The sequence below is a fragment of the Hyla sarda genome, chromosome 1 (assembly GCF_029499605.1).
Source record: "Hyla sarda isolate aHylSar1 chromosome 1, aHylSar1.hap1, whole genome shotgun sequence".
NCBI classification, from domain to species: Eukaryota; Metazoa; Chordata; class Amphibia; order Anura; family Hylidae; genus Hyla; species Hyla sarda.
Genome location: NC_079189.1, coordinates 258,109,503 through 258,130,203, shown reverse-complemented (window position 1 = coordinate 258,130,203; position 20,701 = coordinate 258,109,503). Strand labels below are relative to the sequence as shown.

At 50.4% G+C, this 20,701-nt stretch overlaps 12 pseudogenes; all 12 read left to right on the top strand.

Annotated features, from left to right (window-relative positions):
• The first annotated feature begins 1,951 nt into the window (after positions 1-1,951).
• LOC130327224 (5S ribosomal RNA) lies at positions 1,952-2,071 on the top strand (annotated as a pseudogene).
• A 677-nt stretch (positions 2,072-2,748) lies between these two features.
• Positions 2,749-2,868, top strand: LOC130324650 (5S ribosomal RNA; annotated as a pseudogene).
• An 869-nt stretch (positions 2,869-3,737) lies between these two features.
• On the top strand, positions 3,738-3,857 carry LOC130327213 (5S ribosomal RNA; annotated as a pseudogene).
• A 2,268-nt stretch (positions 3,858-6,125) lies between these two features.
• LOC130330687 (5S ribosomal RNA) lies at positions 6,126-6,245 on the top strand (annotated as a pseudogene).
• Positions 6,246-6,522: 277 nt separating this feature from the next.
• Positions 6,523-6,642, top strand: LOC130327202 (5S ribosomal RNA; annotated as a pseudogene).
• A 2,672-nt stretch (positions 6,643-9,314) lies between these two features.
• On the top strand, positions 9,315-9,434 carry LOC130350394 (5S ribosomal RNA; annotated as a pseudogene).
• Positions 9,435-10,515: 1,081 nt separating this feature from the next.
• LOC130352613 (5S ribosomal RNA) lies at positions 10,516-10,635 on the top strand (annotated as a pseudogene).
• Positions 10,636-10,722: 87 nt separating this feature from the next.
• Positions 10,723-10,842, top strand: LOC130330253 (5S ribosomal RNA; annotated as a pseudogene).
• Positions 10,843-13,126: 2,284 nt separating this feature from the next.
• Positions 13,127-13,246, top strand: LOC130352681 (5S ribosomal RNA; annotated as a pseudogene).
• An 82-nt stretch (positions 13,247-13,328) lies between these two features.
• On the top strand, positions 13,329-13,448 carry LOC130350383 (5S ribosomal RNA; annotated as a pseudogene).
• An 82-nt stretch (positions 13,449-13,530) lies between these two features.
• On the top strand, positions 13,531-13,650 carry LOC130325387 (5S ribosomal RNA; annotated as a pseudogene).
• A 5,219-nt stretch (positions 13,651-18,869) lies between these two features.
• Positions 18,870-18,989, top strand: LOC130325644 (5S ribosomal RNA; annotated as a pseudogene).
• The last annotated feature ends 1,712 nt before the right edge of the window (positions 18,990-20,701 follow it).

Here is a 20,701-nt window from a genome sequence, read left to right as displayed (position 1 = left end):
TGCTACCCAGCTTAGGGCCCAGTAATTACCGGCATGGGAGACTGGCTGGGAATCCCGGTTGCCGTTGACATTTTGCTCTATTGCTGCCTTCCGCTCCGATTCCGAAAATAATTTATTGATGCTTAAATCCACAGTATACAAGGTGTGAAGCTGTCGACGGCCATCCTAAGCTTAACTCGCCTGCTCTCGTCAGATCGCAGACTGGTACAGATCTTAGGGCCCGGTAAGTACCGGCATGGGACACTGGCTGGGAATCCCGGCTGCCGTTGACATTTTGCTCTGTTGCCGCCTTCCGTTCCGATTCCGAAAAGGATTTATTGATGCTTAAATGCACAGTATACAAAGTGTGAAGCTGTCAACGGCCTTCCTAAGCTGAACGCGCCTGCTCTCGACAGATCGCAGACTGATACCCAGCTTAGGGCCTGGTAAGTACCAGCATGGGAGACTGGCTGGGAATCCCGGGTGCAGTTGACATTTTGCTCTGTTGCCGCCTTCCGTTCCGATTCCGAAAAGGATATATTGATGCTTAAATGCACAATATAAAAATCAAGAAGCTGTCAACGGCCATCCTAAGCTGAACGCGCCTGCTCTCGTCAGATCGCAGACTGCAACCCAGCTTAGGGCCCAGTAAGTACCGGCATGGGAGACTGGCTGGGAATCCCGGGTGCAGTTGACATTTTGCTCTGTTGCCACCTTCCGTTCCGATTCCGAAAAGGATTTATTGATGCTTAAATGCACAGTATAAAAATCATGAAGCTGTCAGTGGCCATCCTAAGCTGAACGCGCCTGCTTTCGTCAGATCGCAGACTGCTACCTAGCTTAGGGCCCGGTAAGTACTGGCATGGGAGACTGGCTGGGAATCCCGGTTGCCGTTGACATTTTGCTCTATTGCTGCCTTCCGCTCCGATTCCGAAAATAATTTATTGATGCTTAAATCCACAGTATACAAGGTGCGAAGCTGTCGACGGCCATCCTAAGCTTAACGCGCCTGCTCTCATCAGATCGCAGACTGGTACAGATCTTAGGGCCTGGTAAGTACCGGCATGGGACACTGGCTGGGAATCCCGGCTGCCGTTGACATTTTGCTCTGTTGCCGCCTTCCGTTCCGATTCCGAAAAGGATTTATTGATGCTTAAATGCACAGTATACAGGGTGTGAAGCTGTCAACGGCCATCCAAAGCTGAACGTGTCTGCTCTCCTCAGATCGCAGACTGCTGCCCGGCAGATACCGGCGTGGGAGACTGGCTGGCAATCCAAGGTGCCATTGACATTTTGCTCTGTTGCCGCCTTCCTCTCCGATTAATAAAAATATTTATTGATGCTTAAATCCACAGTATACAAAGTGTGAAGCTGTCAATGGCCATCCTAAGCTGAACGTGCCTGCTCTCGTCAGATCGCAGACTGCTACCCAGCTTAGGGCCTGGTAAGTACCAGCATGGGAGACTGGCTGGGAATCCCGGGTGCAGTTGACATTTTAATCTGTTGCCGCCTTCCGCTTCGATTCGGAAAATTATTTATTGATGCTTAAATCCACAATATAAAGGGGTGAAGCTGTCAACGGCCATCCTAAGCTGAACGCGCCTGCTCTCGTCAGATCGCAGACTGATACCCAGCTTAGGGCCTGGTAAGTACCAGCATGGGAGACTGGCTGGGAATCGCAGGTGTCGTTGACATTTTGCTCTGTTGCCGCCTTATGCTCCGATTCCGAAAAGGATTTATTGATGCTTAAATCCACAGTATACAGGGTGTGAAGATGTCTATGGCCATCCTAAGCTGAATGCGCTTGTTCTCGTCAGATCGCAGACTGCTACCCAGCTTCGGGCCTGGTAAGTACCAGCATGGGAGACTGGCTGGGAATCCCGGGTGCAGTTGCCATTTTGCTCTGCTTCTGCTCCGATTCCGAAAAATTATTTATTGATGCTTAAATCCACAGTATACAAAGTGTGAATCTGTCAACGGCCATCCTAAGCTGAATGCGCCTGCTCTCGTCAGATCGCAGACTGCTACCCAGCTTAGGGCCTGGTAAGTACCAGCATGGGAGACTGGCTGGGAATCCCAGGTGCAGTTGACATTTTAATCTGTTGCCGCCTTCCGCTCCGATTCGGAAAATAATTTATTGATGCTTAAATCCACAATACACAGAGTGTGAAGCTGTCAACGGCCATCCTAAGCCTGAACGTGCCTGCTCTCCTCAGATCGCAGACTACTGCCCGGCAGTTACCGGCATGGGAGACTGGCTGGCAATCCAAGATGCCATTGACATTTTGCTCTGTTGCCGCCTTCCTCTCCGATTAATAAAAATATTTATTGATGCTTAAATTCACAATATACAAGGCGTGAAGATGTCAACGGCCATCCTAAGCTGAACGCGCCTGCTCTCGTCAGATCGCAGACTGCTACCCAGCTTAGGGCCCAGTAAGTACCGGCATGGGAGACTGGCTGGGAATCCCGGGTGCAGTTGACATTATGCTCTGTTGCCGCCTTCCGTTCCGATTCCGAAAAGGATTTATTGATGCTTAAATGCACAGTATAAAAAGCATGAAGCTGTCAATGGCCATCCTAAGCTGAACGCGCCTGCTCTCGTCAGATCGCAGACTGCTACCCAGCTTAGGGCCCAGTAAGTACCGGCATGGGAGACTGGCTGGGAATCCCGGGTGCAGTTGACATTTTGCTCTGTTGCCGCCTTCCGCTCCGATTAATAAAAATATTTATTGATGCTTAAATCCACAGTATACAAAGTGTGAAGCTGTCAACGGCCATCCTAAGCTGAACGTGCCTGCTCTCGTCAGATCGCAGACTGCTACCCAGCTTAGGGCCTGGTAAGTACCAGCATGGGAGACTGGCTGGGAATCCCAGGTGTCGTTGACAGCTTGCTCTGTTGCCGCCTTTCGCTCCGATTCCGAAAAGGATTTATTGATGTTTAAATCCACAGTATACAGGCTGTGAAAATGTCTACGGACATCCTAAGCTGAATGCGCTTGTTCTTGTCAGATCGCAGACTGCTACCCAGCTTCGGGCCTGGTAATTACCGGCATGGGAGGCTGGCTGGGAATCCCGGGAGCAGTTGACATTTTGCTCTGTTTCTGCTCCGATTCCGAAAATTATTTATTGATGCTTAAATCCACAGTATACAAAATGTGAAGCTTACAACGGCCATCCTAAGCTGAACAGGCCTGCTCTCGTCAGATCGCAGACTGCTACCCAGCTTTGGGCCCGGTAAGTACCAGCATGGGAGACTGGCTGGGAATCCCGGGTGCCGTTGATATTTTGCTCTATTGCTGCCTTCCGCTCCGATTCCGAAAATAATTTATTGATGCTTAAATCCACAGTATACAAGGTGTGAAGCTGTCGACGGCCATCCTAAGCTTAACGCGCCTGCTCTCGTCAGATCGCAGACTGGTACAGATCTTAGGGCCCGGTAAGTACCGGCATGGGACACTGGCTGGGAATCCCGGCTGCCGTTGACATTTTGCTCTGTTGCTGCCTTCCGTTCCAATTCCGAAAAGGATTTATTGATGCCTAAATGCACAGTATAAAGGGCAAGAAGCTGTCAACGGCCATCCTAAGCTGAACGCGCCTGCTCACGTCAGACTGCTACCCAGCTTAGGGCTCGGTAAGTACCAGCATGGGAGACTGGCTGGGAATCCCGGGTGTCGTTGCCATTTTGCTCTGTTTCTGCTCCGATTCCGAAAATTATTTATTGATGCTTAAATCCACAGTATACAAAGTGTGAAGCTGTCAACGGCCATCCTAAGCTGAATGCGCCTGCTCTCGTCAGATCGCAGACTGCTACCCAGCTTAGGGCCTGGTAAGTACCAGCATGGGAGACTGGCTGGGAATCCCAGGTGCAGTTGACATTTTAATCTGTTGCCGCCTTCCGCTCCGATTCGGAAAAGGATTTATTGATGCTTAAATCCACAATACACAGGGTGTGAAGCTGTCAACGGCCATCCTAAGCCTGAACGTGCCTGCTCTCCTCAGATCGCAGACTACTGCCCTGCAGTTACCGGCATGGGAGACTGGCTGGCAATCCAAGGTGCCATTGACATTTTGCTCTGTTGCCGCCTTCCTCTCCGATTAATAAAAATATTTATTGATGCTTAAATTCACAATATACAAGGCGTGAAGATGTCAACGGCCATCCTAAGCTGAACGCGCCTGCTCTCGTCAGATCGCAGACTGCAACCCAGCTTAGGGCCCAGTAAGTACCGGCATGGGAGACTGGCTGGGAATCCCGGGTGCAGTTGACATTTTGCTCTGTTGCCGCCTTCCGTTCCGATTCCGAAAAGGATTTATTGATGCTTAAATGCACAGTATAAAAATCATGAAGCTGTCAATGGCCATCCTAAGCTGAACGCGCCTGCTTTCGTCAGATCGCAGACTGCTACCTAGCTTAGGGCCCGGTAAGTTCTGGCATGGGAGACTGGCTGGGAATCCCGGTTGCCGTTGACATTTTGCTCTATTGCTGCCTTCCGCTCCGATTCCGAAAATAATTTATTGATGCTTAAATCCACAGTGTACAAGGTGTGAAGCTGTCGACGGCCATCCTAAGCTTAACGCGCCTGCTCTCGTCAGATCGCAGACTGGTACAGATCTTAGGGCCCGTTAAGTACCGGCATGGGACACTGGCTGGGAATCCCGGCTGCCGTTGACATTTTGCTCTGTTGCCGCCTTCCGTTCCGATTCCGAAAAGGATTTATTGATGCTTAAATGCACAGTATACAGGGTGTGAAGCTGTCAACGGCCATCCTAAGCTCAACGCGCCTGCTCTTGTCAGATCGCAGACTGATACCCAGCTTAGGGCCTGGTAAGTACCAGCATGGTAGACTGGCTGGAATCCCGGGTGCAGTTGACATTTTAATCTGTTGCCGCCTTCCGCTCCGATTCGGAAAAGGATTTATTGATGCTTAAATCCACAATATACAGGGTGTGAAGCTGTCAACGGCCATCCTAAGCTGAACGTGTCTGCTCTCCTCAGATCGCAGACTGCTGCCCGGCAGATACCGGCGTGGGAGACTGGCTGGCAATCCAAGGTGCCATTGACATTTTGCTCTGTTGCCGCCTTCCTCTCCGATTAATAAAAATATTTATTGATGCTTAAATCCACAGTATACAAAGTGTGAAGCTGTCAACGGCCATCCTAAGCTGAACGTGCCTGCTCTCGTCAGATCGCAGACTGCTACCCAGCTTAGGGCCTGGTAAGTACCAGCATGGGAGACTGGCTGGGAATCCCGGGTGCAGTTGACATTTTAATCTGTTGCCGCCTTCCGCTCCGATTCGGAAAACGATTTATTGATGCTTAAATGCACAGTATAAAGGGCGTGAAGCTGTCAACGGCCATCCTAAGCTGAACGCGCCTGCTCTCGTCAGAACGCAGACTGCTGCCCAGCTTAGGGCCCGGTAAGTACCAGCATGGGAGACTGGCTGGGAATCCCAGGTGTTGTTGACATTTTGCTCTGTAGCCGCCTTCCGCTCCGATTCCGAAAAGGATTTATTGATGCTTAAATCCACAGTATACAGGGTGTGAAGCCGTCTACGGCTATCCTAAGCTGAATGTGCTTGTTCTTGTCAGATCGCAGACTGCTGCCCGGCAAGTACGGGCATGGGAGACTGGTTGGCAATCCAAGGTGCTATTGACATTTTGCTCTGTTGCCGCCTTCCTCTCCGATTCCGAAAAGGATTTATTGATGCTTAAATGCACAGTATAAAAAGCATGAAGCTGGCAATGGCCATCCTAAGCTGAACGCGCCTGCTCTTGTCAGATTGCAGACTGCTACCCAGCTTAGGGCCCAGTAAGTACTAGCATGGGAGACTGGCTGGGAATCCCGGGTGCCGTTGACATTTTGCTCTATTGCTGCCTTCCGCTCCGATTCCGAAAAGAATTTATTGATGCTTAAATCCACAGTATACAAGGTGTGAAGCTGTCGACGGCCATCCTAAGCTTAACGTGCCTGCTCTTGTCAGATCGCAGACTGGTACAGATCTTAGGGCCCGGTAAGTACCGGCATGGGACACTGGCTGGGAATCCCGGCTGCCGTTGACATTTTGCTCTGTTGCCGCCTTCCGTTCCGATTCCGAAAAGGATTTATTGATGCTTAAATGCACAGTATAAAGTGCGAGAAGCTGTCAACGGCCATCCTAAGCTGAACGTGCCTGCTCTCGTCAGATCGCAGACTGCTACCCAGCTTCGGGCCTGGTAAGTACCAGCATGGGAGACTGGCTGGGAATCCCAGGTGTCGTTGACATTTTGCTCTGTTGCCGCCTTACGCTCCGATTCCGAAAAGGATTTATTGATGCTTAAATCCACAGTATACAGGGTGTGAAGATGTCTATGGCCATCCTAAGCTGAATGCGCCTGTTCTCGTCAGATCGCAGACTGCTACCCAGCTTCGGGCCTGGTAAGTACCAGCATGGGAGACTGGCTGGGAATCCCGGGTGCAGTTGCCATTTTGCTCTGTTTCTGCTCCGATTCCGAAAATTATTTATTGATGCTTAAATCCACAGTATACAAAGTGTGAAGCTGTCAACGGCCATCCTAAGCTGAATGCGCCTGCTCTCGTCAGATCGCAGACTGCTACCCAGCTTAGGGCCTGGTAAGTACCAGCATGGGAGACTGGCTGGGAATCCCAGGTGCAGTTGACATTTTAATCTGTTGCCGCCTTCCGCTCCGATTCGGAAAAGGATTTATTGATGCTTAAATCCACAATACACAGGGTGTGAAGCTGTCAACGGCCATCCTAAGCCTGAACGTGCCTGCTCTCCTCAGATCGCAGACTACTGCCCGGCAGTTACCGGCATGGGAGACTGGCTGGCAATCCAAGGTGCCATTGACATTTTGCTCTGTTGCCGCCTTCCTCTCCGATTAATAAAAATATTTATTGATGCTTAAATTCACAATATACAAGGCGTGAAGATGTCAACGGCCATCCTAAGCTGAACGCGCCTGCTCTCGTCAGATCGCAGACTGCTACCCAGCTTAGGGCCCAGTAAGTACCGGCATGGGAGACTGGCTGGGAATCCCGGGTGCAGTTGACATTATGCTCTGTTGCCGCCTTCCGTTCCGATTCCGAAAAGGATTTATTGATGCTTAAATGCACAGTATAAAAAGCATGAAGCTGTCAATGGCCATCCTAAGCTGAACGTGCCTGCGCTCGTCAGATCGCAGACTGCTACCCAGCTTAGGGCCCAGTAAGTACCGGCATGGGAGACTGGCTGGGAATCCCGGATGCAGTTGACATTTTGCTCTGTTGCCGCCTTCCGTTCCGATTCCGAAAAGGATTTATTGATGCTTAAATGCACAGTATAAAAATCATGAAGCTGTCATTGGCCATCCTAAGCTGAACGCGCCTGCTTTCGTCAGATCGCAGACTGCTACCTAGCTTAGGGCCCGGTAAGTACTGGCATGGGAGACTGGCTGGGAATCCCGGTTGCCGTTGACATTTTGCTCTATTGCTGTCTTCCGCTCCGATTCCGAAAATAATTTATTGATGCTTAAATCCACAGTATACAAGGTGTGAAGCTGTCGACGGCCATCCTAAGCTTAACGCGCCTGCTCTCGTCAGATCGCAGACTGGTACAGATCTTAGGGCCCGGTAAGTACCGGCATGGGACACTGGCTGGGAATCCCGGCTGCCGTTGACATTTTGCTCTGTTGCCGCCTTCCGTTCCAATTCCGAAAAGGATTTATTGATGCTTAAATGCACAGTATACAGGGTGTGAAGCTGTCAACGGCCATCCTAAGCTGAACGCGCCTGCTCTCGTCAGATCGCAGACTGATACCCAGCTTAGGGCCTGGTAAGTACCAGCATGGTAGACTGGCTGGAATCCCGGGTGCAGTTGACATTTTAATCTGTTGCCGCCTTCCGCTCCGATTCGGAAAAGGATTTATTGATGCTTAAATCCACAATATACAGGGTGTGAAGCTGTCAACGGCCATCCTAAGCTGAACGTGTCTGCTCTCCTCAGATCGCAGACTGCTGCCCGGCAGATACCGGCGTGGGAGACTGGCTGGCAATCCAAGGTGCCATTGACATTTTGCTCTGTTGCCGCCTTCCTCTCCGATTAATAAAAATATTTATTGATGCTTAAATCCACAGTATACAAAGTGTGAAGCTGTCAACGGCCATCCTAAGCTGAACGCGTCTGCTCTCGTCAGATCGCAGACTGCTACCCAGCTTAGGGCCTGGTAAGTACCAGCATGGGAGACTGGCTGGGAATCCCGGGTGCAGTTGACATTTTAATCTGTTGCCGCCTTCCGCTCCGATTCGGAAAAGGATTTATTGATGCTTAAATGCACAGTATAAAGGGCGTGAAGCTGTCAACGGCCATCCTAAGCTGAACGCGCCTGCTCTCGTCAGAACGCAGACTGCTACCCGGCTTAGGGCCCGGTAAGTAAGTAGGTACCAGCATGGGAGACTGGCTGGGAATCCCAGGTGTTGTTGACATTTTGCTCTGTAGCCGCTTCCGCTTCGATTCCGAAAAGGATTTATTGATGCTTAAATCCACAGTATACAGGGTGTGAAGCCGTCTACGGCTATCCTAAGCTGAATGTGCCTGTTCTTGTCAGATCGCAGACTGCTGCCCGGTAAGTACTGGCATGGGAGACTGGCTGGGAATCCCGGTTGCAGTTGACATTTTGCTCTATTGCTGCCTTCCGCTTCGATTCCGAAAATAATTTATTGATGCTTAAATCTACAGTATACAAGGTGTGATGTTGTCGACGGCCATCCTAAGCTTAACGTGCCTGCTCTTGTCAGATCGCAGACTGGTACAGATCTTAGGGCCCGGTAAGTACCGGCATGGGACACTGGCTGGGAATCCCGGCTGCCGTTGACATTTTGCTCTGTTGCCGCCTTCCGTTCCGATTCCGAAAAGGATTTATTGATGCTTAAATGCACAGTATAAAGTGCGAGAAGCTGTCAACGGCCATCCTAAGCTGAACGTGCCTGCTCTCGTCAGATTGCAGACTGCTACCCAGCTTAGGGCCCGATAAGTACCAGCATGGGAGACTGGCTGGGAATCCCAGGTGTCGTCAACATTTTGCTCTGTTGCCAACTTACGCTCCGATTCCGAAAAGGATTTATTGATGCTTAAATCCACAGTATACAGGGTGTGAAGATGTCTACGGCCATCCTAAGCTGAATGCGCCTGTTCTCGTCAGATCGCAGACTGCTACCCAGCTTCGGGCCTGGTAAGTACCAGCATGGGAGACTGGCTGGGAATCCCGGGTGCAGTTGACATTTTGCTCTTTTTCTGCTCCGATTCCGAAAATTATTTATTGATGCTTAAATCCACAGTATACAAAGTGTGAAGCTGTCAACGGCCATCCTAAGCTGAACGCGCCTGCTCTCGTCAGATCGCAGACTGCTACCCAGCTTAGGGCCTGGTAAGTACCAGCATGGGAGACTGGCTGGGAATCCCGGGTGCAGTTGACATTTTAATTTGTTGCTGCCTTCCGCTCCGATTCGGAAAAGGATTTATTGATGCTTAAATCCACAATACACAGGGTGTGAAGCTGTCAACGGCCATCCTAAGCCTGAACGTGCCTGCTCTCCTCAGATCACAGACTGCTGCCCAGCAGTTACCAGCATGGGAGACTGGCTGGCAATTCAAGGTGCCATTGACATTTTGCTCTGTTGCTGCCTTCCTCTCCGATTAATAAAAATATTTATTGATGCTTAAATCCACAATATACAAGGCGTGAAGACGTCAACGGCCATCCTAAGCTGAACGCGCCTGCTCTCGTCAGATCGCAGACTGCTACCCAGCTTAGGGCCCAGTAAATACCGGCATGGGAGACTGGCTGGGAGTCCCGGGTGCAGTTGACATTATGCTCTGTTGCCGCCTTCTGTTCCGATTCCGAAAAGGATTTATTGATGCTTAAATGCACAGTATAAAATGCATGAAGCTGTCAATGGCCATCCTAAGCTGAACGCGCCTGCTCTCGTCAGATCACAGACTGCTACCCAGCTAAGGGCACAGTAAGTACCAGCATGGGAGACTGGCTGGGAATCCCGGGTGCAGTTGACATTTTAATCTGTTGCCGCCTTCCGCTCCGATTCCGAAAAGGATTTATTGATGCTTAAATGCACAGTATAAAAAGCATGAAGCTTTCAATGGCCATCCTAAGCTGAACGCGCCTGCTCTCGTCAGATCGCAGACTGATACAGATCTTAGGGCCCGGTAGGTACTGGCATGGGAGACTGGCTGGGAATCCCGGTTGCCGTTGACATTTTGCTCTATTGCTGCCTTCCGCTCCGATTCCGAAAATAATTTATTGATGCTTAAATCCACAGTATACAAGGTGTGAAGCTGTCGACGGCCATCCTAAGCTTAACGCGCCTGCTCTCGTCAGATCGCAGACTGGTACAAATCTTAGGGCCCGGTAAGTACCGGCATGGGACACTGGCTGTGAATCCCGACTGCCGTTGACATTTTGCTCTGTTGCCGCCTTCCGCTCCGATTCCGAAAATAATTTATTGATGCTTAAATGCACAGTATACAAAGTGTGAAGCTGTCAACGGCCATCCTAAGCTGAACGCGCCTGCTCTCGTCAGATCGCAGACTGCTACCCAGCTTAGGGCCCGGTAAGTACCAGCATGGGAGACTGGCTGGGAATCCCGGGTGCAGTTGACATTTTGCTCTGTTGCCGCCTTCCGTTCCGTTCCGATTCCGAAAAGGATATATTGATGCTTAAATGCACAATATAAAAATCAAGAAGCTGTCAACGGCCATCCTAAGCTGAACGTGCCTGCTCTCGTCAGATCGCAGACTGCTACCCAGCTTAGGGCCCGGTAAGTACCAGCATGGGAGACTGGCTGGGAATCCCAGGTGTCGTTGACATTTTGCTCTGTTGCCGCCTTCCGTTCCGATTCTGAAAAGGATTTATTGATGCTTAAATGCACAGTATACAAAGTGTGAAGCTGTCAACAGCCATCCTAAGCTGAACGCGCCTGCTCTCGTCAGATCGCAGACTGCTACCCAGCTTAGGGCCTGGTAAGTACCAGCATGGGAGATTGGCTGGGAATCCCGGGTCTAGTTGACATTTTAATCTGTTGCCGCCTTCCGCTTCGATTCGGAATATTATTTATTGATGCTTAAATCCACAATATAAAGGGCGTGAAGCTGTCAACAGCCATCCTAAGCTGAACGCGCCTGCTCTCGTCAGATCGGAGACTGATACCCAGCTTAGGGCCTGGTAAGTACCAGCATGGGAGACTGGCTGGGAATCCCAGGTGTCGTTGACATTTTGCTCTGTTGCCGCCTTACGCTCCGATCCCGAAAAGGATTTATTGATGCTTAAATCCACAGTATACAGGGTGTGAAGATGTCTATGGCCATCCTAAGCTGAATGCGCCTGTTCTCGTCAGATCGCAGACTGCTACCCAGCTTCGGGCCTGGTAAGTTCCAGCATGGGAGACTGGCTGGGAATCCCGGGTGCAGTTGCCATTCTGCTCTGTTTCTGCTCCGATTCCGAAAATTGTTTATTGATGCTTAAATCCACAGTATACAAAGTGTGAAGCTGTCAACGGCCATCCTAAGCTGAACGCGCCTGCTCTCGTCAGATCGCAGACTTTTACCCAGCTTAGGGCCTGGTAAGTACCAGCATGGGAGACTGGCTGGGAATCCCAGGGGCAGTTGACATTTTAATCTGTTGCTGCCTTCCGCTCCGATTCGGAAAAGGATTTATTGATGCTTAAATCCACAATACACAGGGTGTGAAGCTGTCAACGGCCATCCTAAGCCTGAACGTGCCTGCTCTCCTCAGATCGCAGACTACTGTCCGGCAGTTACCAGCATGGGAGACTGGCTGGCAATCCAAGGTGCCATTGACATTTTGCTCTGTTGCCGCCTTCCTCTCCGATTAATAAAAATATTTATTGATGCTTAAATCCACAATATACAAGGCGTGAAGATGTCAACGGCCGTCCTAAGCTGAACGCGCCTGCTCTCGTCAGATCGCAGACTGCTACCCAGCTTAGGGCCCAGTAATTACCGGAATGGGAGACTGGCTGGGAATCCCGGGTGCAGTTGACATTATGCTCTGTTGCTGCCTTCCGTTCCGATTCTGAAAAGGATTTATTGATGCTTAAATTCACAGTATAAAAAGCATTAAGCTGTCAATGGCCATCCTAAGATGAACGCGCCTGCTCTCGTCAGATCGCAGACTGCTACCCAGCTAAGGGCACAGTAAGTACCAGCATGGGAGACTGGCTGGGAATCCCGGGTGCAGTTGACATTTAAATCTGTTGCCGCCTTCCGCTCCGATTCCGAAAAGGATTTATTGATACTTAAATGCACAGTATAAAAAGCATGAAGCTGTCAATGGCCATCCTAAGCTGAACGCGCCTGCTCTCGTCAGATCGCAGACTGCTCTAGCTTAGGGCCCGGTAGGTACTGGCATGGGAGACTGGCTGGGAATCCTGGTTGCCGTTGACATTTTGCTCTATTGCTGCCTTCCGCTCCGATTCCGAAAAGAATTTATTGATGCTTAAATCCACAGTATACAAGGTGTGAAGCTGTCGACGGCCATCCTAAGCTTAACGCGCCTGCTCTCGTCAGATCGCAGACTGGTACAGATCTTAGGGCCCGGTAAGTACCGGCATGGGACACTGGCTGGGAATCCCGGCTGCCGTTGACATTTTGCTCTGTTGCCGCCTTCCGTTCCGATTCCGAAAAGGATTTATTGATGCTTAAATGCACAGTATACAAAGTGTGAAGCTGTCAACGGCCATCCTAAGCTGAACGCGCCTGCTCTCGACAGATCGCAGACTGATACCCAGCTTAGGGCCTGGTAAGTACCAGCATGGGAGACTGGCTGGGAATCCCGGCTGCCGTTGACATTTTGCTCTGTTGCCGCCTTCCGTTCCGATTCCGAAAAGGATTTATTGATGCCTAAATGCACAGTATAAAGGGCGAGAAGCTGTCAACAGCCATCCTAAGCAGAACGCGCCTGCTCTCGTCAGATCGCAGACTGCTACCCAGCTTAGGGCCCAGTAAGTACCAGCATGGGAGACTGGCTGGGAATCCCGGGTGCAGTTGACATTTTGCTCTGTTGCCGCCTTCCGTTCCGATTCCGAAAAGGATATATTGATGCTTAAATGCACAATATAAAAATCAAGAAGCTGTCAACGGCCATCCTAAGCTGAACGCGCCTGCTCTCGTCAGCTCGCAGACTGCTACCCAGCTTAGGGCCCGGTAAGTACCAGCATGGGAGACTGGCTGGGAATCCCAGGTGTCGTTGACATATTGCTCTGTTGCCGCCTTCCGTTCCGATTCCGAAAAGGATTTATTGATGCTTAAATGCACAGTATACAAAGTGTGAAGCTGTCAACGGCCATCCTAAGCTGAACGCGCCTGCTCTCGTCAGATCGCAGACTGCTACCCAGCTTAGGGCCTGGTAAGTACCAGCATGGGAGACTGGCTGGGAATCCCGGGTGCAGTTGACATTTTAATCTGTTGCCGCCTTCCGCTTCGATTCGGAAAATTATTTATTGATGCTTAAATCCACAATATAAAGGGCGTGAAGCTGTCAACGGCCATCCTAAGCTGAACGCGCCTGCTCTCGTCAGATCGCAGACTGATACCCAGCTTAGGGCCTGGTAAGTACCAGCATGGGAGACTGGCTGGGAATCCCAGGTGTCGTTGACATTTTGCTCTGTTGCCGCCTTACGCTCCGATTCCGAAAAGGATTTATTGATGCTTAAATCCACAGTATACAGGATGTGAAGATGTCTATGGCCATCCTAAGCTGAATGCGCCTGTTCTCGTCAAATCGCAGACTGCTACCCAGCTTCGGGCCTGGTAAGTACCAGCATGGGAGACTGGCTGGGAATCCTGGGTGCAGTTGCCATTTTGCTCTGTTTCTGCTCCGATTCCGAAAATTGTTTATTGATGCTTAAATCCACAGTATACAAAGTGTGAAGCTGTCAACGGCCATCCTAAGCTGAACGCGCCTGCTCTTGTCAGATCGCAGACTGCTACCCAGCTTAGGGCCTGGTAAGTACCAGCATGGGAGACTGGCTGGGAATCCCAGGTGCAGTTGACATTTTAATCTGTTGCCGCCTTCCGCTCCGATTCGGAAAAGGATTTATTGATGCTTAAATCCACAATACACAGGGTTTGAAGCTGTCAACGGCCATCCTAAGCCTGAACGTGCCTGCTCTCCTCAGATCGCAGACTACTGCCCGGCAGTTACCGGCATGGGAGACTGGCTGGCAATCCAAGGTGCCATTGACATTTTGCTCTGTTGCCGCCTTCCTCTCCGATTAATAAAAATATTTATTGATGCTTAAATTCACAATATACAAGGCGTGAAGATGTCAACGGCCATCCTAAGCTGAACGCGCCTTCTCTCGTCAGATCGCAGACTTCTACCCAGCTTAGGGCCCAGTAAGTACCGGCATGGGAGACTGGCTGGGAATCCCGGGTGCAGTTGACATTTTGCTCTGTTGCCGCCTTCCGTTCCGATTCCGAAAATGATTTATTGATGCTTAAATGCACAGTATAAAAAACATGAAGCTGTCAATGGCCATCCTAAGCTGAACGCGCCTGCTTTCGTCAGATCGCAGACTGCTACCTAGCTTAGGGCCCGGTAAGTACTGGCATGGGAGACTGGCTGGGAATCCCGGTTGCCGTTGACATTTTGCTCTATTGCTGCCTTCCGCTCCGATTCCGAAAATAATTTATTGATGCTTAAATGCACAGTATACAGGGTGTGAAGCTGTCAACGGCCATCCTAAGCTGAACGCGCCTGCTCTCGTCAGATCGCAGACTGATACCCAGCTTAGGGCCTGGTAAGTACCAGCATGGGAGACTGGCTGGGAATCCAGGGTGCAGTTGACATTTTAATCTGTTGCCGCCTTCCGCTTCGATTCGGAAAATTATTTATTGATGCTTAAATCCACAATATAAAGGGCATGAAGCTGTCAACTGCCATCCTAAGCTAAACGCATCTGCTCTCTTCAGATCGCAGACTGCTACCCAGCTTAGGGCCCGGTAAGTACCAGCATGGGAGACTGGCTGGGAGTCCCAGGTGTTGTTGACATTTTGCTCTGTAGCCGCCTTCCGCTCCGATTCCGAAAAGGATTTATTGATGCTTAAATCCACAGTATACAGGGTGTGAAGCCGTCTACGGCTATCCTAAGCTGAATGTGCCTGTTCTTGTCAGATCGCAGACTGCTGCCCGGCAAGTACGGGCATGGGAGACTGGCTGGCAATCCAAGGTGCTATTGACATTTTGCTCTGTTGCCGCCTTCCTCTACGATTCCGAAAAGGATTTATTGATGCTTAAATGCACAGTATAAAAAGCATGAAGCTGTCAATGGCCATCCTAAGCTGAATGCGCCTGCTCTCGTCAGATCGCAGACTGCTACCCAGCTTAGGGCCCGGTAAGTAATGGCATGGGAGACTGGCTGGGAATCCCGGGTGCCGTTGACATTTTGCTCTATTGCTGCCTTCCGCTCCGATTCCGAAAATAATTTATTGATGCTTAAATCCACAGTATACAAGGTGTGAAGCTGTCGACGGCCATCCTAAGCTTAACGCGCCTGCTCTCGTCAGATCGCAGACTGGTACAGATCTTAGGGCCCGGTAAGTACCGGCATGGGACACTGGCTGGGAATCCCGGCTGCCGTTGACATTTTGCTCTGTTGCCGCCTTCCGTTCCGATTCCGAAAAGGATTTATTGATGCCTAAATGCACAGTTTAAAGGGCGAGAAGCTGCCGACGGCCATCCTAAGCTGAACGCGCCTGCTCTCGTCAGATCGCAGACTGCTACCCAGCTTAGGGCCCGGTAAGTACCAGCATGGGAGACTGGCTGGGAATCCCAGGTGTCGTTGACATTTTGCTCTGTTGCCGCCTTCCGCTCCGATTCCGAAAAGGTTTTATTGATGCTTAAATCCACAGTATACAGGGTGTGAAGATGTCTATGGCCATCCTAAGCTGAATGCGCGTGTTCTCGTCAGATCGCAGACAGCCACCCAGCTTCGGGCCTGGTAAGTACCAGCATGGGAGACTGGCTGGGATTCCCGGGTGCAGTTGATATTTTGCTCCGATTCCGAAAATTATTTATTGATGCTTAAATCCACAGTATACAAAGTGTGAAGCTGTCAACGGCCATCCTAAGCTGAACACGCCTGCTCTTGTCAGATCGCAGACTGCTACCCAGCATAGGGCCTGGTAAGTACCAGCATGGGTGACTGGCTGGGAATCCCGGGTGCAGTTGACATTTTAATCTGTTGCCGCCTTCCGCTTCGATTCGGAAAAGGATTTATTGATGCTTAAATGCACAGAATACAGGGTGTGAAGCTGTCAACGGCCATCCTAAGCTGAACGCGCCTGCTCTCGTCAGATCGCAGACTGATACCCAGCTTAGGGCCTGGTAAGTACCAGCATGGTAGACTGGCTGGAATCCCGGGTGCAGTTGACATTTTAATCTGTTGCCGCCTTCCGCTCCGATTCGGAAAAGGATTTATTGATGCTTAAATCCACAATATACAGGGTGTGAAGCTGTCAACGGCCATCCTAAGCTGAACGTGTCTGCTCTCCTCAGATCGCAGACTGCTGCCCGGCAGATACCGGCGTGGGAGACTGGCTGGCAATCCAAGGTGCCATTGACATTTTGCTCTGTTGCCGCCTTCCTCTCCGATTAATAAAAATATTAATTGATGCTTAAATCCACAGTATACAAAGTGTGAAGCTGTCAACGGCCATCCTAAGCTGGACGCGCCTGCTCTCGTCAGATTGCAGACTGTTACCCAGCTTAGGGCCTGGTAAGTACCAGCATGGGAGACTGGCTGGGAATCCCGGGTGCAGTTGACATTTTAATCTGTTGCCGCCTTCCGCTCTGATTCGGAAAAGGATTTATTGATGCTTAAATGCACAGTATAAAGGTCGTGAAGCTGTCAACGGCCATCCTAAGCTGAACGCGCTTGCTCTCGTCAGAACGCAGACTGCTACCCAGCTTAGGGCCCGGTAAGTATCAGCATGGGAGACTGGCTGGGAATCCCAGGTGTTGTTGACATTTTGCTCTGTAGCAGCCTTCCGCTCCGATTCCGAAAAGGATTTATTGATGCTTAAATCCACAGTATACAGGTTGTGAAGCAGTCTACGGCTATCCTAAGCTGAATGTGCCTGTTCTTGTCAGATCGCAGACTGCTGCCCGGCAAGTACGGGCATGGGAGACTGGCTGGCAATCCAAGGTGCTATTGACATTTTGCTCTGTTGCCGCCTTCCTCTCTGATTCCGAAAAGGATTTATTGATGCTTAAATGCACAGTATAAAAAGCATGAACCTGTCAATGGCCATCTTAAGCTGAACGCGCCTGCTCTCGTCAGATCGCAGACTGCTACCCAGCTTAGAGCCCGGTAAGTACTGGCGTGGGAGACTGGCTGGGAATCCCGGGTGCAGTTGACATTTTGCTCTGTTGCCGCCTTCCGCTCCGATTCCGAAAAGGTTTTATTGATGCTTAAATCCACAGTATACAGGGTGTGAAGATGTCTATGGCCATCCTAAGCTGAATGCGCCTGTTCTCGTCAGATCGCAGACTGCCACCCAGCTTCGGGCCTGGTAAGTACCAGCATGGGAGACTGGCTGGGATTCCCGGGTGCAGTTGACATTTTGCTCCGATTCCGAAAATTATTTATTGATGCTTAAATCCACAGTATACAAAGTGTGAAGCTGTCAACAGCCATCCTAAGCTGAACACGCCTGCTCTCGTCAGATCGCAGACTGCTACCCAGCTTAGGGCCTGGTAAGTACCAGCATGGGTGACTGGCTGGGAATCCCGGGTGCAATTGACATTTTAATCTGTTGCCGCCTTCCGCTCCGATTCGGAAAAGGATTTATTGATGCTTAAATCAACAATATACAGGGTGTGAAGCTGTCAACGGCCATCCTAAGCCTGATCGTGCCTGCTCTCCTCAGATCGCAGACTGCTGTCCGGCAGTTACCGGCATGGGAGACTGGCTGGCAATCCAAGGTGCCATTGACATTTTGCTCTGTTGCCGCCTTCCTCTCCGATTAATAAAAATATTTATTGATGCTTAAATCCACAATATACAAGGCGTGAAGATGTCAACGGCCATCCTAAGCTGAACGCGCCTGCTCTCGTCAGATCGCAGACTGCTACCCAGCTTAGGGCCCAGTAAGTACCGGCATGGGAGACTGGCTGGGAATCCCGGGTGCAGTTGACATTATGCTCTGTTGCCGCCTTCCGTTCCGATTCCGAAAAGGATTTATTGATGCTTAAATCCACAATACACAGGGTGTGAAGCTGTCAACGGCCATCCTAAGCTGAACGCGCCTGCTCTCGTCAGATCGCAGACTGATACCCAGCTTAGGGCCTGGTAAGTACCAGCATGGTAGACTGGCTGGAATCCCGGGTGCAGTTGACATTTTAATCTGTTGCCGCCTTCCGCTCCGATTCGGAAAAGGATTTATTGATGCTTAAATCCACAATATACAGGGTGTGAAGCTGTCAACGGCCATCCTAAGCTGAACGTGTCTGCTCTCCTCAGATCGCAGACTGCTGCCCGGCAGATACCGGCGTGGGAGACTGGCTGGCAATCCAAGGTGCCATTGACATTTTGCTCTGTTGCCGCCTTCCTCTCCGATTAATAAAAATATTAATTGATGCTTAAATCCACAGTATACAAAGTGTGAAGCTGTCAACGGCCATCCTAAGCTGGACGCGCCTGCTCTCGTCAGATTGCAGACTGTTACCCAGCTTAGGGCCTGGTAAGTACCAGCATGGGAGACTGGCTGGGAATCCCGGGTGCAGTTGACATTTTAATCTGTTGCTGCCTTCCGCTCTGATTCGGAAAAGGATTTATTGATGCTTAAATGCACAGTATAAAGGGCGAGAAGCTGTCAACGGCCATCCTAAGCTGAACGCGCTTGCTCTCGTCAGAACGCAGACTGCTACCCAGCTTAGGGCCCGGTAAGTACCAGCATGGGAGACTGGCTGGGAATCCCAGGTGTTGTTGACATTTTGCTCTGTAGCCGCCTTCCGCTCCGATTCCGAAAAGGATTTATTGATGCTTAAATCCACAGTATACAGGTTGTGAAGCCGTCTACGGCTATCCTAAGCTGAATGTGCCTGTTCTTGTCAGATCGCAGACTGCTGCCCGGCAAGTACAGGCATGGGAGACTGGCTGACAATCCAAGGTGCTATTGACATTTTGCTCTGTTGCCGCCTTCCTCTCTGATTCCGAAAAGGATTTATTGATGCTTAAATGCACAGTATAAAAAGCATGAAGCTGTCAATGGCCATCCTAAGCTGAACGCGCCTGCTCTCGTCAGATCGCAGACTGCTACCCAGCTTAGAGCCCGGTAAGTACTGGCATGGGAGACTGGCTGGGAATCCCGGGTGCAGTTGTCATTTTGCTCTGTTGCCGCCTTACGCTCCGATTCCGAAAAGGATTTATTGATGCTTAAATCCACAGTATACAGGGTGTGAAGATGTCTACGGCCATCCTAAGCTGAATGCTCCTGTTCTCGTCAGATCGCAGACTGCTACCCAGCTTCGGGCCTGGTATGTACCAGCATGGGAGACTGGCTGGGAATCCCGGGTGCAGTTGACATTTTGCTCTGTTTCTGCTCCGATTCCGAAAATTATTTATTGATGCTTAAATCCACAATACACAGGGTGTGAAGCTGTCAACGGCCATCCTAAGCCTGAACATGCCTGCTCTCCTCAGATCGCAGACTGCTGCCCGGCAGTTACCAGCATGGGAGACTGGCTGGCAATTCAAAGTGCCATTGACATTTTGCTCTGTTGCCGCCTTCCTCTCCGATTACTAAAAATATTTATTGATGCTTAAATCCACAATATACAAGGCGTGAAGATGTCAACGGCCATCCTAAGCTGAACGCGCCTGCTCTTGTCAGATCGCAGACTGCTACCCAGCTAAGGGCACAGTAAGTACCAGCATGGGAGACTGGCTGGGAATCCCGGGTGCAGTTGACATTTTAATCTGTTGCCGCCTTCCGCTTCGATTCCGAAAAGGATTTATTGATGCTTAAATGCACAGTATAAAAAGCATGAAGCTGTCAATGGCCATCCTAAGCTGAACGCGCCTGCTCTCGTCAGATCGCAGACTGCTCTAGCTTAGGGCCCGGTAGGTACTGGCATGGGAGACTGGCTGGGAATCCCGGTTGCCGTTGACATTTTGCTCTATTGCTGCCTTCCGCTCCGATTCCGAAAATTATTTATTGATGCTTAAATCCACAGTATACAAGGTGTGAAGCTGTCGACGGCCATCCTAACCTTAACGCGCCTGCTCTCGTCAGATAGCAGACTGCTACCCAGCTTAGGGCCTGGTAAGTACCAGCATGGGAGACTGGCTGGGAATCCCAGGTGCAGTTGACAATTTAATCTGTTGCCGCCTTCCGCTCCGATTCGGAAAAATATTTATTGATGCTTAAATCCACAATACACAGGGTGTGAAGCTGTCAACGGCCATCCTAAGCCTGAACGTGCCTGCTCTCCTCAGATCGCAGACCACTGCCCGGCAGTTACCGGCAAGGGAGACTGGCTGGCAATCCAAGGTGCCATTGACATTTTGCTCTGTTGCCGCCTTCCTCTCCGATTAATAAAAATATTTATTGATGATTAAATTCACAATATACAAGGCGTGAAGATGTCAACGGCCATCCTAAGCTGAACGCGCCTGCTCTCGTCAGATCGCAGACTGCTACC